Source organism: Anser cygnoides, chromosome Z, assembly GCF_040182565.1.
Source record: "Anser cygnoides isolate HZ-2024a breed goose chromosome Z, Taihu_goose_T2T_genome, whole genome shotgun sequence".
Classification (NCBI taxonomy): Eukaryota; Metazoa; Chordata; class Aves; order Anseriformes; family Anatidae; genus Anser; species Anser cygnoides.
In genome coordinates, this window is record NC_089912.1 from 69,021,620 (window position 1) to 69,039,841 (window position 18,222).

At 39.7% G+C, this 18,222-nt stretch overlaps 1 protein-coding gene across 7 annotated transcripts in view; it reads left to right on the forward strand.

Moving 5' to 3' along the window:
- The window catches only part of GHR (growth hormone receptor), a 139,161-nt gene that overhangs the window by 41,802 nt on the left and 79,137 nt on the right, over nucleotides 1-18,222 (forward strand). For 6 of the 7 annotated variants that reach the window (XM_066988782.1, XM_066988784.1, XM_066988783.1 and 3 more), the window contains one exon: nucleotides 9,611-9,695. The exons of the other annotated variant lie outside the window; for it this stretch is intronic. The gene's annotated coding sequence lies outside the window, so the exon portion shown is untranslated. The remainder of the gene's footprint in view (nucleotides 1-9,610; nucleotides 9,696-18,222) is intronic. 7 annotated transcript variants of the gene reach the window in all.

An 18,222-nucleotide genomic window follows, 5' to 3' on the forward strand; every position in this document is an offset into this window, starting at 1 on the left:
ACATACCTCAGAAATGCAAGAAAATTGCAAGTCACATTCACTTTTTAATGACGTCATTTACAAACAAGTTGTAAGTGTTTCATGAGGAAGTTATTAAGGATTATCTGATTTGGCACACAGTGGTGTCTTCAGGGATCCCTTTTGATATATGCACACTGAAATGGGAAGAAGAAGCACTCTTCATTTCTTTTCATTGAAAGTGTTAAGGGAATTTTGCCATTACTCGGTATTTTTGTCATGTAGTGTATAACCAAATCTGAGAGAACCACTGAAATGTACCTATGTTACAAAAGTGTATATATATAAATACATAAGAACATTTGTATTCCTAATATAGTCTCATTCTGGCTACAGGCTGGAAGCTGTCTGAATACTGCCATCAATGGTGCTCCTGCCAAGCCCTGAAAATAGGCCTCTTTGAATTCCTGAGTCTGATTTAAGATTGTTGATTTAATATTTTTAGAAGAGAAAACAAGCCTAAATCAGTGGAGAAATAATTGGCTGAATATGTGAATTGCACAAGATTCATGTTCTCACTTGGCGCCTCAGAGAAAACACACTTTGAAGGAATTCTCCACGCCAGTCTCCTGTGTTAATTGTGACACACACAGAAACACCCAAAACATCCTGCTGCAGATGCTTTCTGTTCCCTAGTTAGCCACATGTAAAGAAACCTTAATTTGAGATAGGGATGCTCTTATAGTTGGACTTTGCTTTGCGTCAGATAGGGAGCAAATTGTTTGCATCTCTGCTGAGATGTACCAAAAAGACCAAAACTAAAGAGGCATTGTGGAGCTTTTACTGAGGCATCTGGTGAATCCAAGTGAGTCCACACAAGTGAGCTAGACTGTCTCAGCTGTAGGTTTGCTCTGTGATTTTAACTAAAACTACCCACATTTTTAGAGACAGAAAATGGCAGAGTATCATAAAGCCAACAAAATTCACTGCTCAGAGTGTATTTTGGTCAGTCAGGTAATTTCTGTGATCTGCTCTGGTTTGGTCACTAATGTGGTGTGCTGCCTTGGTTTATTAGATGACCTTCCTGTGCCTTAGATCATCTATTAAAACTGAATAATGAAGAATATACATGAAAATTAGGTGCAGGACTTACAGTGAACTTTTAAGAGTAAGTAAAATCTGAGACAAGAACTCATGACAAAAAACAATGTGTGATATAAACGTATCATATGCAGAAATCCTATAATTTAAATATATACGTGTATACAAACCCATACAGTCTCATAGAAGATGGATGAATGGCTATGGATTAAATACTCAGATTCCCCAGATGCTTCACTGTGGTTGATTTGCAAGGAGGTATCCTAGAGGTGTGTTCTTCTGTTACCGATTTAAGTATTAACCGAAAGCAAATGAGGACTGCTTTGAAAGTAGAGCTGAAGAAAAATGTACAATATCATCGCTGTATAGGGGCCAAAGTTTGTGACACCAGAAATCTCTTCTGGTTCTCTGTCACTGTGAATATTACAAGCCAGTAATTCTGTGTATAATCTTTACTGAGAGAAGGAGCTGAATTTGAGATCTTCCCAAATGAAATATTTGTCTCTGAAATAAAATGCTGAGTGCCTTCAGCTGGGAACTTTAGAAGAGGGTGTGTTTGCTGATGTAGTAGGATTTTTCTTATTGGGTCATTCTTTACATTCAGCTCTTAGAAACTAGAAATATTTGAAAGCGTGAACAAAAGGAACATAAAATCAATGAGAAATGTTTCTTCTCGAGTAATCTATAGTGTTTGGAAAAACACTAGTAAGAGTTATTTGGACTTGCATACAGCTCCCACAGCTTTTCTAAACAGACAGCTCTTTAATACGAAGCCTCTTTGTTATCTGAAATTATGGAGGAAGGCAGAAGAGAAGTACATTTAGAGTATGAAAATAAACAAAGTATGTGTAGCTTGCAAATAATTCATCCAGAAAATGGAAGACAATAGTAAAAACCACAACTAAAATGTAAATCCAGTTAGACGCCATGACTTTTTTTTGCTTCTTATTTTTTTGAAAGTAGTGATTGTTGATGAACAAAAGTCAGATCAGTGCTTGATATTAACAAAATGTTTATTTTTAATGTGATTATTCCAGCACTATTTGAAGCCACAGGTATATTAGCACATCGCAGGAACAGCTGAGGAGACTAGGATCCTAGCTAAAGGAAGAGCCCATGGCTGGGGATGTAGAGTGGATGAAAGGGCCAGTTTTAGGTCTTCAGCCCTACATGCATAGGTACCTCCCAGCTGCACTTTCCCACCCCTGGCTGACTTCAGCTTCTTTCTGCATAGCAACTGACTTCGGCAAATCCTTTCTTTAATGCTTTATCTATTCGCTTGCTTTCCGTTGTTGGCACCAGTGATGTTGACCTTGGAGCTGTACACTTGGAATTGTATATAACTCCATTGGTTCTAGGCATTGCTTTGCATAGCCCAGCAAAGTCCTGATTTCTTGACTTTACAAAAGGGCTGAAGAAGTACAGTTCAGGACTCCAGAGCTTGGAAATGCATGTCTTAAGAAAAATAAGGAGATGAGAAGCTCAGTCTCTTGCTTCATAATTTTGAGTGCTCATCAAAAGTTGTGTTTTATTCTTGTATTGAGGAAACCTGATCCCTGCTGAGCTGAAAGTGAACATATACAATGATAAATGTTAGCTTCTCTGGGAGAAAAAAAAAAAAAAAGCAATGGAGCAGAAACTGGGCAGTCAGTGAGGCTCTGAGGCAGAAAATGAAATAGCTGTTTTGAAATAACAATGTGGACTTTTTGGATTTTCTGTTGAGAGAAGGTTGAAACAAAATGGCCACCATCTTAGTTCATGGGTAACACTTCATTTGAATTGCAGCCATCTGAGGAACTCATAAAGCCAGTCATTTGTAAATGAAGATACATAATAGTACTTAGAATATCAGCTGCAACATTTCATGACCAAATTAAATTCAAATGTAAGTTGAATTAAATTCAATTTAGATTGTGTCAACAAATTTACCTCATCTCCTTCCTTATCCTCAAGAACACTCTCCTGAAGTGTGGATTACCCAGCTTCCAAAAGTGGAAAGGAAATGAGAGCCACAGAGGTTTTAACTTTACCCAAGTTACATACTGAGACACCAATAAGCTTAAAATAAAATTTGTATTTCTCCATTTTAAGTCCTGTAGTTTTAAGCACTAAACTGTTCACCACTTTGCTGATTAGTCATGAGCATTTTTGATCCAGTAAATTTTGTTTGTTTCTGTATTAACAGTTTGCCAAATGTTTCCGTATGCTATGTTTTTTCATAGAGCAGTGATGACTTCGGCATAATGCATTTAATAGGTGATTTTCTTAATATTTTATATTTCCTTTTGGAAAAATGTTTTCGTCTACCTTCTTACAGTCCTACAGTCCCTTACAGTTTTACGGTCCCTGAGCCACTGGTTTTTATCCTTGCATTAGTTTTAGTCCTCAGTTAAAATTAACAGCTTTGTTTTCCTATATCTTTTTATATTCTATTTGCATATTTAGAAATGTTTAGTCAAAAAGGAGTGGGAGATGATGAGAGGAAAGGGAGTCATATTATTCAAAAGACAGGCTTTCCAGTTTTGTAAAAAATTATCTGGAGCTGGCTGATCATGAATCAACAGTGCCATTCTGTTACAAAAACACAGATATAGTAAGATGTATAAAGCTAAAAGAGAACTACATGAGGTAATCCTTTCAGTTTGTCTTTGGTAAAATATCAGATAGGCTTCTATTTCAGACTTTGGTTAACTGGAGAGAGTCTGGAGGAAAGCTCTGGGAATGATCAGCAGTCCGGAAAACTTGTTTGAAAGAAATGGTTTTGTTTTATCTGGGGAGGGAGAGAAGGAGAGAAGTGTAATGGTCCTCAGGTAGGCAAAGGAGTATGATGACAAGTAAAAAAATAAGTAGAGAGTTTGAAATACTTAAAGAAAGACTTGCAGTGCCCTTCCTAGTAGCATGGATAGTCATGCACTAGGATGGATTTCCTGGGGAGGTTGCAAAATCTTTGCAAGTCTTTTGAAAAATGCATGCCTTTATCAGTCTTTTTGAAAAATCCAGTAGACAGACTTGAGAGTTAAGAATTAATTGATCTGGCTGTGAAGAGTGGGAATAGACTAGCTGATGTCTGGCAGTCTTTTCCAGTGCTATTTTCTGTAGGTCTGTTATACCTACAGTAATTCTTCCTAAATTTGTTTTAAAGTAATTTGTTCAAAAGCCAACCAAATCTTGGGGTACATCCAAAGCGTGACCAGCAGGTCAAGGGAGGTGACTGTCCCCCTCTGCTCCGCTCTCATGAGACCCCGCCTGGAGTCCTGCACCCAGCTCTGGGGCCCCCCTCACAAGAAGTACGTGGATCTATTCGAGTGAGTCCAGAAGAGAGCCATGAGGATGATCAGAGGGCTGCAGCACCTCTCCTATGTAGATAGGCGGAGAGAATTGGCTCAGCCAACTGAGGGGTTGTTCAGCCTGGAGAAGAGAAGGCGCTGGGCAGACCTTACAGCGGCCTTACAGTAACTAAAGGGAGCCTACAGGAGAGCTGGGGAGGGACTCTTTGTCAGGGAGTGGAGTGATAGGACAGAGTAATGGCTTTAAACTAAAAGAGGGGAGGTTCAGATTAGATATAAGGAAGAAATTCTTTACTCAGAGGGTGGTGAGGCACTGGCACAGGCTGCCCAGAGAAGCTGTGGATTCTCCATCCCTGGAGGTGTTCAAGGCCAGGCTGGATGGGGCTTTGGGCAGCCTGGTCTGGTGGGAGGTGTCCCTGCCCATGGCAGGGGGGTGGAACCAGATGAGCTTTAAGGTCCCTTCCAACCCAAACTGTTCAATGATTCTGTGATATTCAGGCTTGAAAAGTAAGCTGCAGTAATGGAGATTTTTTTTATTCAGTTTGTGGTAAATTCCAGTTTTCATTTCAGCCTTGTAAAATATTTTTTTCTATATTTGTGTTCTTGATTCCTCAGTATCTGTTTAAGTTTGTTAGTCTCTTAAGTGTGGACATGAGAACTGGCTACAGTAATACAGTAATACAGCTTTCTTCTCAGCTTGTACTTGGTATGTCCCTGTTAATTTATCAGGGAATTTTCCCTTTTAAGTTACTGATATGTCAGCAACAGTTTCATCTAGTAGAGTTCAGTATTTCAAGCTGCCCAGATCTCAAAATACTTTGCATAAACATTGACCGAACAGTTCTTCATAAAATTCCTCCAGTTCAACTTGATAATTAACTGTTGCTGGGAATATGACATGCTTCACTCATGGAAGACAGCCTGAATTCTGCTTTCATAAGACAGCACAACATCTATCTTGTGTGTCAAGTGAAATTTTAATGCCTACTTAAGAAGTTTAGACCTCTTGTCTGTTTACATACTTTACAACCCTGATGGCTTCTTTTACATCCCAAAGAGGTGTACTAATTCCTATTACTTGTCCCTGGGCTGCAGTGCTAAACTCATGAGCTATCCTGTCCACAAGCTATACTTGTGTAAGTGTAATGCAGTATAAAATATATATTCGCCTTTCATCCCTACTGTGAGTGCCAAAACAAATATCAATTGTTACTTAGCTTAGTGCTGCTAAGATGATGTTCCAGTTATTGTTATGTCAAAGAGACAAAGGCTGCCAAATCTGTAAGAACAGAAATGTGGTTCAGTAAAGTATTTAAAATATGAAGGGCAAGATTTATTCCTAGAGCCCTAAGGGGTTGAAGGCATTGAGCGGGGAATAAAGGCTCTGATTGGAACAAGAATGTGATCCCTCATAAAGGGAACGCTGATGGGACAAGTGGAAGGGTTAGAGGAGGAAAAGAGGTTTAAAAAACAAACAAACCACTGGCTGTCTGTATAGATGGTTATAAGGGAAAGATGATGGAAGGTTCTGGTGTATTTTGTTAGTGTTTCTTCGAAAGAATTTAGGGAATCCCCGTGCAGAGAAAAAGTTGATGAGAGAATTTAGGGAGTGAGTTCACAGTGGTAAAAAGGTTGTACACCTGGGGGTGTGAAACCTTTTTGTATTAGAGAAATAATTTGAAGCAGTAAGAAGTTTGAAATTAAGAAGGATGGAATGACTTAATACCACATGAAAGTCTCTTTGAACAGAATATTTGCTACAGATGGCTCACAGCAAAAAAAAATGTCCTTACAGTGACATTGATCACCTTCCTCACTGCTCATAAGTGCATCCCTTTAGGTCCCATATACATATATATATATTTGTGGCTCATTACAAGGATTCAGATGTAGTTTTTCTAACTAAAGAGGAGGCGTATATACATGCCTTCTCTGAATCTGAGCAATAAGCTGGTTTTGCCTTTTCAAGCTTTTATGTGCATATGTATGTAAGTGTGCTGTACAAAAGTCACGCTGAAAACATTTGTCAAGTGCTCTGGAGAATTCAAGTGACCACAAGTTAATGCTGGGCTAAAGCCACAGTAACTGAATGCATTTTCTGCCCAGAGTCACGAGAAGATCATTCATCTTACTTTTTAGACTTAAATTCAGTGTATGTGTCAAGTGTCCACATAAGTTATAGCCTTAGTATGTTTAATTTAAATAAATACTGCAACATATTGTCAGCACGACTGTATATATGTATATCTGCCCATATCTGTAAAAAGCAGGTATGTCACCTTGTGGTTAAAAGCATATATAAATGAAGTGACAATGCTTGGTATTTGTCTAGTCCCAGGCCACTGTTCCTCCCGTATCCTTTGTTGGGAGACCACGTCCTTAAGTGGAGAAAGGCAATTGCAGTGAACATAAAAGTTCATGCTAAAATGTTCCTGTATGTACCTTACCCCGTCAGTTTCTGAGGATGAAACAGCCTCGATCAAGTCAATGACTAATGGGGAAGTTTGAGCCTGCCCTGCTGCAGCATTTCCCTTCTGTCCAATGACTTCCAAGTCATAATGCAGAGTTAATGCCATCTCAGCAGCGTTGCATTGGAGCAGCTCACTTGAGTTACAAGGGAAACAGTGAGCAGTATACACAGTAAAATGTCTACCTTCCTTCTAGATAGTGGCTGAGATCTCCTGGGAGCCTATGCGCTTCCCAGGCATTCTCTTCAAGCAGTAGCTTAATTTCATTTAGCTCTCTTTCTGTGCAGTTCTGTGTGCAGTTCTGGGCACCACAGTACAAAAAGGACACGAAACTCTTGGAGAGTGTCCAGAGAAGGGCTACTAAGACGGTGAAGGGCCTAAAGGGAAAGATGCATGAGGAGTAGCTGAGGTTACTTGGCCTGTTCAGCCTGGAAAAGAGGAGGCTGAGGGGAGACCTCATCACAGCCTACAGTTTCCTCACAAGGGAGAGCGGAGGGGCAGGTGCTGATCTATTCTCTTTAGTGACCAGTGATAGGAGCCGTGGGAATGGTGCCAAGCTGAGGCAGGGGAGGTTCAGGCTGAGTATCAGGAAGAGGTTCTTCACCGAGAGGGTGGTCACGCACCGGAACAGGCTCCCCAGGGACGTAGTCATGGCACCCAGCCTGTCGGAGTTTAAGAAGCGTTTGGACTGTGCTCTTAGTCATATGGTCTGAATTTTTGGGTAGACGTGTGTGGAGCCAGGAGTTGGACTTGATGATCCTTGTGGGTCCCTTCCAACTCGGGGTATTCTGTGATTCTGTGGATCTCTCCCTGGGAAGGAGGTTCCTGCCTGCATGCCCAGAGCAGCGCTTTGTCCTGCCTGCCTTGAGACCTGCCTTTCAGATGCTATCTGAAAACACCATGAATAGTTTCACAAAGATGGGACTTTTTTCCAGCACTAGGTCGTCATTTGGATACTGCTTTGAAGACCTTTTGACATGTTTGGGTCCATTTCATCCTCTCTAGTTTTATATTTTTTGTTAGGTTAGTAGGGGAAGTGCTGAGGAGGTGAAATGGACACAGATCCTGACATCCCAATTAAGAGTTGCATCTGATCTTAGTTTGGAAGCAAAGAAGTCTTGGACAGGCTCTATCTTATAATTCAGTGTTGCAATCCTTTCGTTTGCCGCATTGGTTAGAGTAAACAAGTTTGTTTCTGAAAAGAATATATCTCTGAAAAAAAAGCCTCACCTGTATAGTTTATTCCTGTGAATCTATGCTCTCCTTTTGCTGAAGTTGACGTGTTTCCAACAATCATTGAAAATGTGGCTGCTTGCCATTTAAACATCTAGCTTGTTACCTTGTGTGCAGTACTGCCTCTTTTTCACACATAATGAAGCGTCAGAGCCAAGAGCAGAGGTAACTGTCTTCGTGCTTGTGGGGCTTGTTCTCAACTGCAGCGTTGCAGATAAACAGTGTCGCTGCATGGAGTCTGTGCTATCAGCACTTGCTACCAAGAGTGAAACAAAATGTTCTGAGTACAATTAGGTAATCAGAAGTTAGGACATTTCCCTCACGTTGCCCATAAAGTAGCTAAGATCTTTTCTACGGTTGAGCAGGATTTCAAAATATTTTGGAAGGACTACTGGAATAATTTTCTCTTTGTAGTAGGATTCTGACTTTGTCACATAGAGATCATTTCCACTTGCTAATATCTTACCAAGTGTTTGGAAAGAGGAATTTGTCAGTAGTCTTTGTTAGCTCATTTCAGTCAACAGCTGCCTTAGACTTTACAGCTTTGTTTCAGTCTAAGCTGTCCCTTTATTTTTGAAAAACACAGTTGTGGCTCACAGGTCAATTAGTCTCTGTGAAATGAAGAGATCTTTTGAAAATTCACAATTAAATCATCTTAGGACTCCTTACAGAATTACGTAAAAATGTAACCTCATAAAATGTGAGCAGGCTGTTTCTGAAAAGTGGGATATTAGAACTTCGTTGTGTATATTATGGGGTAAAAAGTAAAGCCTTACCATGTATGAACCTATCCACTCATCTTGTTCCATGGTATATATCAGTGGAACTGATTGCAGATTTCACTTCAACTAACAACACATAGAATGATTTTTTAAGCTTCATTAGTATTGCATGTTATTCTTGTTTTGCGAGGAAAATTCCTTCATTTATTGTCAAATGTTTGTTGAATTTTGCTCTATTTTCAGTTCAAGGATTTTCTCTTCTGGTAGTTTTTTGTTATTGTTGCTTTTTTTTTAACATAATTACAGAGGTGTCACTTAGCCTTTTACACATTGCACTGTCCTGAAAAAGGCAATGTTACTTTCTCAAAACTAGCAGTTTATGAGTTTCTACACTGTAATTTACTCTCTAAAGTATTAGGAGTGAGATACTACTCATCCAAACCCAGTTGGTGATAATTCTGATTTTCCTTCTAGGCCAGCTGATTTACATTGAAATGTATATTGAAAATGAGTCTTGATCAGTCCTGCTGACTTCCTTTTGCCATTTAAATCTGTGTTCATCCGTTTTAATGTCAAGGTTAGCATAGGGTGCTGCTGCTTGGCAAGCCCCCAGTGACAAAGGGGGTTTCAGGTGGCCGTCGCTGTTTGAGTGAGAAGCCCAGGTGCTCCTCGCAGTGCCATTGTGGAGGCTGCCCAGCTGGTGGCCTTTCCCAAGACCGCCTTCCATAAAGAAGGACAGTGCCAAGGCAACTGTTAGAATTTTGTTATGTCATCTTCCTGCCACTGTGACCTTCATCGTTCCAGAGCTCATGGTTTCTCTGTTTCCCCTCATTTTGCATAGGGGCTGGGATGGCTGGAGAAGGTCGCGCTTTGCAGCTGAGCTGAGGGAGGCGTGAAGCATCATCCATCCCCTGCTGACATTCGAGGTAGCGTGTTAACTTTTATCTTACCTGCGGGAGACTTTCTGGTGAATGTTGGGTAAGCAGAGTGATCAATAGAGCCCTGTAGTGCTCTGCAGGTAATCCTCACAATTTCTGTAATTCATTCCTACGGAAGATGATAATGCTATAAGAATTCTGATTGAGATTCCAATCATTATCTTCTGGCATACCCCCCAAAACAGAAATATTTGCGTTAAGGCTATCAAATTCCATCCGTCTGTAAGTTGATGGCTTCATTTTTGCTGAGCTCCAGTGGCCAGCATTTGAAACAAAGGGCCCAGTAACTGATAGAAGTGCTTAAAAGCCATTTTTCCATGTCGAGAAGAATTATTTTACTATGTTTTCATGAGACACTTTTTATTCATGAAGTTAATAAAAGTATTAGTTGCTTAATTTTTTGAATGCAGAATATTAAAACAAGTGGGAAAACGTTCTGTGTTTTTCCAGGGAGAGCGAGCTTGGAAACGCGTATTGGAATATAGTAGATAGAAAGTCTTGGTTTAAATGATGTTTAAATGGCATCCAGAATGAATTCATGTAGTGATTCAGGTTCATATCTGGAGTGCATTTCTGGAAGCTTAATCAAATTATAGTAGGGGTAAATCTGAATCAAACATATCATAAAAATACACTTTGGGGTACAGGTTCCAGGCTCATGATTGCTTAGGCTGTGGAACTGGAAAGCAGTTATCTAGAGTTGAATGATTACATATGGCTTTACTGCTGCTATTTGTGTGCAATAACAGTTTTATGAGGCTTAATTGGTTATTCCTGTGTAAGTGTACACAGATGTAACGTTACTAAAAAGAATAGAAATTCTTTGGTTGTGATACAGTAGGTAGAACTTGCCACACTATGTCCATACTTTTAATGTTTCTAAAATTAGATGGTTGAACTCTAGATGCCTTCATTGTACCATGAATCTGTGCTTAAGAGACTTTTCTAAGGATATACGAATTCCACTAAAAAAGTAAAAAGGTCAGAATAGTGAAAAGTTGTTTGTAAAAATGTTTGTAACATGGGCATAATTTACCATCATAAGGAGCCTCCTCAAACAAAACCTTCCTTGTGGTGGTTACTGTGCCTTCTCATATTAAGTTGAGCACCCTTGAAAGTCATTTATGAATGACTTCTCTCATTTTATAGCTGAAGCATGGCAATACAACCATACAGAAAGCTGCTTCTCTGCTCTCTTTTCCTGGCTTTTTGTGCTGAGCAAGCTGGTCATTCCCTAGCTAAGCTGCCTGGTCTTTGTTCTTCTACAAGCAGCAGTACAAGAAGTGTGTCTCGCACTTGGAGTGCCCAGCTTGGACACAGTGTCTGGACTCACTTCTGAGCACCACTACTGGCTCACTCTGTGGTTCTGCCACCTTGTTTAACCTCGTTGTGTTTCAGTTTCCTGTTTGTAAATGAAGGCTAATAAGCCTTAACTTTCAGGAAGGACCAAAGCACACTGATCCTCAGGAAATGCTGTTACTCACACAGCGTGTATCACATTTGATCCAATATTAACACCACGTTACCAAGGGAGAGTTCAAACCATTTGCATTTAAGTGTGACCATGCACTTTGAAATTTATAGTGGATCCTTGGGTGGTAAAAATCATTTCTGTGGTGCTTTCTCGCTTGGTATTTTCCACTAACTAGTCTAGTCTAACTAGACAGAAAACATTTTGGCACAGGGAACGGGAACTAGCTTACTCCAAGGATAAGGGAGGGGAGATTACGCTGGCCAGATATCTTGAAAATTACATACCTGTAATTTATACTATCTATGCCAAGTTAGTTTTAGATTAAGAAATGAAATGTGATAGCTGTTCTCATGTAGATCAAATAAGAGCCAAATCTTTATATATTTACTTTTTAATACGGATTTGGCAGTACCAGCTCAATTATCTGGAGGGAAGTTTGCTTCTCAGCTCTTGGTGAAATTGAGACATTTAATGCATTATGCACAGTGGGAAATGTTCATCTGCACATTTTCTAGACTGAGATTAATAAAGTGTTCTGCTCTGAATAAGGATTTTGTTTATCCTAAATGAATTTGTTGCATTCTTTCCTAAAAAATTAAACAGATGCCTTGTTATTTCAAGTCTGGGATACTGAAAGTGACCCATAGAGGTGGCGAGAGTAATTTGTGCCTCATTGACATTTACAGCCCCAATGGAAGATAACACGAGGCACAGCTTTAAATAGATTTTGAGAGTGCTGGTAGTTCTGCTGAATATGCTGGAAAAAATTTTAATATCTGGCCAAAAGTAGCAGAGATGTTTGTAAAATAAATGCTCTAAAATATTCCAGTAAGTGGCATTTCTTTAGCTATTAACACTTACCAGCAACCAGGTCAGAACACCTCTCTGTCTTTTAAATAAAGCTCTGCTAAGTTGCTTGCTTACAACATACGGAGTAGGAAACCATTCATGGTGCCATGAGTGCCTGAGAAAAGCTAAGGGTATGGAAATAAAATTGGCTGTTCTGTTCCTCCGCAGTCTGGAAAAACTTACAGGCATACAGGGCTTCTCCTTTTGAACGGCCTTTTAACTGCAGGGAAGAGCTTGCCTAAGCTGCGAATGTCAGTATGTGCATGTTATGTTGACAACAAGTGTATCCAGCAGTTTAATACCAATAAGCTGTAATACTTCGGTAATCAGGCAAATTATCTGGTGATGTTAGGCTGCCACAAACTGTATCCACCATGTGTCGGTCATGTCCCATAGTTTGTGACTGGGATCAAATCCAGATCCCTAGATCAGAATTGTTATTAGTAGACAAAAAATACATATATGCTTCATTATAGAAAAGGAAAACAATCTTATTTTTTAGCTTTATGGTTATTCTTCATACCTTCACTTTATCAGTTCATCATACAACCTGAAGTGTTTGCTTTTTACCAGTTAGTGATACAGTCATCAGTAGGACAATTTAATTTGATGCTAAATAAATTGAATTAAGTTCTGCTGCTGTTGAATCATGTGGTACTGCAGATCTGAAATCAAAGTTAAGATTCAGTTTGAATAAGTCTGGCAAATTCAAGTATTATGTTCTGGCAAATGGCTACAGGCAGTCATATTTCATTGACTAATATGCCTAAAATAGAAAGGAAACTAAGAATGTAAGCATAAAAATATACTGCACAAAATATTTACTTAATGTTGTTGTCTTGTTTTTATAAAGAGAATACTCTGCACTCCTTGGTAGCCACGTTTATTCTTGCTCCTCGCTGCTCAGATTGAATTCTGGGTACAATATCTCATAAATACGCCATTTAAGAATTATTTGTGAAAAGCAGATTTTCCAGGCTAAGTGTGCTACGCTGAACCAGTGAGAAGAATCAGGTAAATCTGTGGAAACCTATCCTCCCAGACACTACTTCGTGTGCTTTAAAAATACACACCAGCAAATCGAGTCTTACCCTTTAGATACCTCTCTAGGATTTATGATGTGTGACTAGTAAAAATACATCAGTATGGTCCAATCTTTGCTGAAGTACGTGTAAGCATGGATGTTGAAAGTCTAGTCTCAATACTGCCCCTTAGCTGCAGCTGTCCCTGTTAGCTGAGCAGCAGCAGGCTGTTCTGCCCCATCCACCCTCTGTGCCCTGCTCCCACGGGAGGCAGCTGTTCCCTTTCACCACACTTTTAAGCAACTCTCCTCCTTCCATGTTTTTCCTTAATGAAGGCAGTTGTCCTCCTTTTTCCATCACCAGAAAAGGTCAAGAAATAGGAGAAAGGAAAGGAGGAGAGCAAGGGGCTGCCTCTGGAAAAGCAGCAGCTCCCGGTATCTCCTTGCAGTTATGGCAGCAGGAGGACGTCGTCTCTCCTTTGGACTGTGGCTGGCAGAAAAAAATGGGGGGTTGATGCAGCCTTCATGGCTTTAAAAAACATTTCTCATCTCTTCCAGGCACAGGTGGCAAAGGCTGAATAGCATCTACTTGGGCAAGACCTGCTTTATTAACTACATGCCGTAAATAAAAACCTACTTAAAGAATCCAATTTTCCGTAAAGAAAGAAAAGCTAGTCCTCATTTTCAGATGTTTCTCTGTAAAGCTGTACCACAATCTCCATTAATTTGTGCTACAGCTCCTAGTAACATCTGCTTGTTACCATATCAGATGACTTTCAGTCACACCAGTAAATTAAATGTACTACTCCCATCAGGACGAATTCTTCTTGGAAAAAAAAAAAAGCTTTGAAGTTGTTTCAAATAAGCTGGTTGCTTAAAAAATCACACACCACATGATACAAGTTTCCTACCACTTCAGTGGTATGATACTTCAACATTTCAGTCTCAAATCTGTTCTTTAGATCCTTTATCAAATATGCTTACAAGTATACCTAGCACTATCGATAGCAAGATCTAGAATAAGTATCTGTATCACTGAATGTGAGCCCTGTGCATATTTTAATTATCTGAGACTTGAAATCTAACAAAATCCTTTTCTCTAATATGGAGAAAAAAGACACAGTGAAATTAAAGCACAATTATAAGCACTTCACAGCACTTCTACATTCTGAGGACATTCCTATTCTGTAAGGGTACAGCTGTTGGATACCTCCCTACCAGCTGAACTATTCAGGAGAAACCTGGCTGACCCACAGTGTGTGCTTTTCTGTGAGATTTGTCTGAGATTGGAGGAAAGCCTGCTTGCCGAGGGAAAAACAAACTCAGTTCCGAGCCAGCCAAAAGCAGGCCCTTCTTAGCCAAGAAACTAATTTATAGACCACCGAGTAATCCTGCAATTAATTGTTCTCTGCAACCCATAGAACAGCTGACATCTGGATTCACTTTCTAAGCTCTGAAAGGACTACAGAATTTGAGGGGCTTGGGACTTCAACATGTGGTTAAAGCATCCAGTACCAACTTATGTTCAGAGCTGGCTGAGAATACGGCTGATAAGCTCTCCAAAATCTTTGCAGGCTATCGCTTATACAATCTGTGAAAGCAGCAGCAGGAAAATATCTTCTTTGAATGAACTATACTGAGTCATTATTCTTTATAGGATACAAGTCTAGTCACCTGTTAGCAGTTCTGGTTGCTGAAGAGAAACTTGTATGCAGTAAGCAAACGAAAAATCAGTACTGATTTGTACATCGTGGCAATTCAATACTCGAAGCTCCGTCTACTGCAGTATTCTTCAGTATTAGTAACGTTGGCAAAATGATCATCTATGGAAGTGTGACTTATCTAAGGCCACACTGCAGAGTGTAGTAGGACCTATGAGCAGTCAGTCAGACTCATTGTGATTGCTGTTGCTTACATGTGATTCAAGTGTGATTGCTAAGTGTCATACGTATTTTGGGAGCAGATGCTATCTTTAATGATTTCTAAACAGAAAGGATCTATGAACTTACATGGTAAGGTCCTAAAATGGAAGCCTTTTATTGCTCAAAATTAAGTTCTCTGTGATATTAAGAACCACAGAAGGGACTGTCAAGCTCTTTCCCTTCCATGCAGGAGGTTTCCACACACGATCATGCTGGTGAGACTAAAAGCTGCAGCTTAGTCTGCAGGGCCAGCTGTTGAGTAGGGTAGTTCTTGGTACGCTGATTAAAAGGGAGACCCAGTTGCTTGGACTTCTGTTGACCATCTCATGTGAACGCACCCTCACTGCCTGTTTCAGCATGGCACTGGGTACAGAGGCATGGCTGCTATTCAGCCTTCAGATAATTGCCATCTTAGACCAGGAGGGCCCCCAGTAGGGTTGCACAAAACTCTCTGTGGCTGCAGTGCAATGTCCTCACCCTTAGTCTGCTCATTTTTATTGTACTGCATGTGTAATGTGAGTCCAGAGATCTAGCTTGGTGTGGGATTTATTTTTGTGGATAGCCCTCATGAAATAGGTATGAGCATGAGCAGTAGTTCTGGTAGTAGCGGATGAAGGATCTGGCTCTCAGCAGCCCCTCAAGGCAGGTATCTTCCAAAGCCTGTCTGTGAACATCTATTTCTTTCTGGTCCTGTGTAAAATAACAATAACAGGAATGCAGAAGTGTGGATACTCTTCTCTGTTTTCCTTAAAAAATAAAAGTTGAATCTGCTCCAAAGTTTCACTTTCTTAATGACAGTTTGTACCGTGTTGGTCTTCCTGCAGAGGAGGGAGTCATCATTTCGGTGGAAACAGACATGCTGTCACGTGCCAGCCAGCTTGCCTTGCAGAGTATCCCTTTTTAGCTGATGAGTGCGGAGTTCATCTCTTTTATCTGTGATGCCTAAAAACAAAGGTTACAGTGCAGAGCTGGGACTATTAATCTCTGACATTTGAGAAGTGGTAAACATGGAGGGGGAGGTTTACATCTACAGCACTCTTTAATGCACTGTGGCAGGTAAATCACTGCACACAGTTGCAGTCCATGCCTTACTCTGCTGCGGGACTGTGGTATAAATGCAGGCAAGCCACTTCTCTTTCCAGTGTCTCCGTTTCCCTGTCTATAGATGCATGATGACCCTGACCCCCACTGTAGACTGTGTATGGAGAACACTGTCTGAAAGTATTGAAAGATCTCTTTACAAAAAGATACAGTAAATTAGCTCTAAAATTGGTATCCCTATTTCTGCTGCTTATTTTGAAGACACAACTTAAATTCTTTATTAGTTGGGTTTTCTTAGAGGAAATGTTGGGCATTGGCTCTGACTGAGCTCTTTCAGTTTCAAATGTGAATTTTTAGTTGCAACCTGCCATCATCCACTTCTGTCGTATTCGCCTTCTGTGTAGCACTGTGCTAGCTGCAGGTTGCCACTTAGAAGATTAACTGAATGAATTCCATTCACTAAACTAGTGACTGTTAAGTGGGTCACTAAATAGAAATTATCAGGCATGGCTGTTCAGTTTATTGCCCTTAAATGTCATGCTGACATGCTCCCTGCCTCTGCAATCCACTTGTCTCCACTTTCTTAATAATATTCTCATCCCAGACTCACTCTCCAACCTGTGCTGGTCCATAGTCACATATACTCTAACTTCTCCAATGGAAGGGGAAAAAAAAATTTCTTCAAGGCCTCCCATACTTCTTTCTCATACAATCTTTTTGTCTTCTACTCATCTTCTTCCTGCAGTGGAGCTTCTCCTCTTCATGGGATGGCAAGTAATCAGCTGAAAAAACATTTTCAAATTTCAGCTGAGCAAAAGTCAAATAAGTCTGTGTGTATATGTGTATATTTAGTGTATACAAGTGCACACACAAACACACACAGACACACAAAACAACACACAACGAACTCTTCTGTTCCTTATATGGAATTATTTCATGTCCTGTCCTAATTGGAATGCTTCAAATAATGCCAGTGATAGAATTGAAAATGTGATCTGGAAGAAAAGTTGAAGTCCTTAGAAGATAAATTAGGGGACCCAGTAATACAGTACGCTGACTTGAATAAATTCAGGTAATGAAATGAGCTGATTTCACTCTCTGTTTGGAAATACTGGATGCACTAATCTTGGAAAAATCTCCAGTTAAATATAAAGTGATTTAACATCATACACCCTAAGCTCTTGGTTTAAAAGGTGTCTTTGATAGCTGTATCATAAAAATGTGTATCAGAAGTGTTTGATTCGTTATAAAAGTTCTAGACATCCTGTTTGGATGTATGTTTAGTTGTAAATAAAAACGGATGTGTTTGTAAACCACTTGTAGTAGACATACTCTATTTTAGTACGTGAGAAGCTTCATCAAAGCATACTTTAAAAATAGTCAGATTTTATAATTTCCAGATCTTACCACGGGAATTGGAGGGAGAATTTAATTGGCTTTTTAAAACTTTATAAAAGGTTTGGAGAGCAATCAGCTTTTATTCACCAGTTACTACTTACCTAATTAAAATCTGTTTGACAATGCTGCATGTAAAAATACAAAGTAATCTTTTCCCCATGCTGATATCATTTAGTCTCACATAACTATGCGTTGACTTAGACAATTAAGGATCTAGCTCAGGATTTTCTATATGGCTATGCAAAGCGTTTTATGTGTGTGTGTGTGTTCAATGCAGTAAGCTGCTTTTTGGTGAATACATACAGCGTGTGTGTTCAGATTTGTATGCCCCTGAAGCACCAAATCTGTGGAGAATAGGGTCACGCAACAGTATTGGTATGATCTTAGACATGAGACATGGAAAGCAGCTGCAGTCATGGTGGTTCTCATTACCAGAGAACTTCTTAAACAGAGAATTTTACTTCATATTGTTCTGAAGAATAGTTTTGTTTAAAAGATGCAAATTGATTTTCTAACTCAACATCAGTTTAAACCAGACTTAAAGTAAATGTAAATTAAATCAGTATAAACCATACTTTAAACTGATACGAACTTCAGGACACACAAAGTTGCACCAGTTTAAATGCACTGTTTATAGCTATGCCTTCAGTCAAGTTTATTAATCTTTATATGTTGATCAAGCGATTTTTAGAGAAAGTTTGTGGCAGTGTGTGAGGTGTGAAAGTTCTCCTGCTCCTTTCAGCAGATGGCCAATGTGAATATGTGAGTACTTTTGAGTCATGAGTGGTCACCCAGAAATCCTGTTCATGT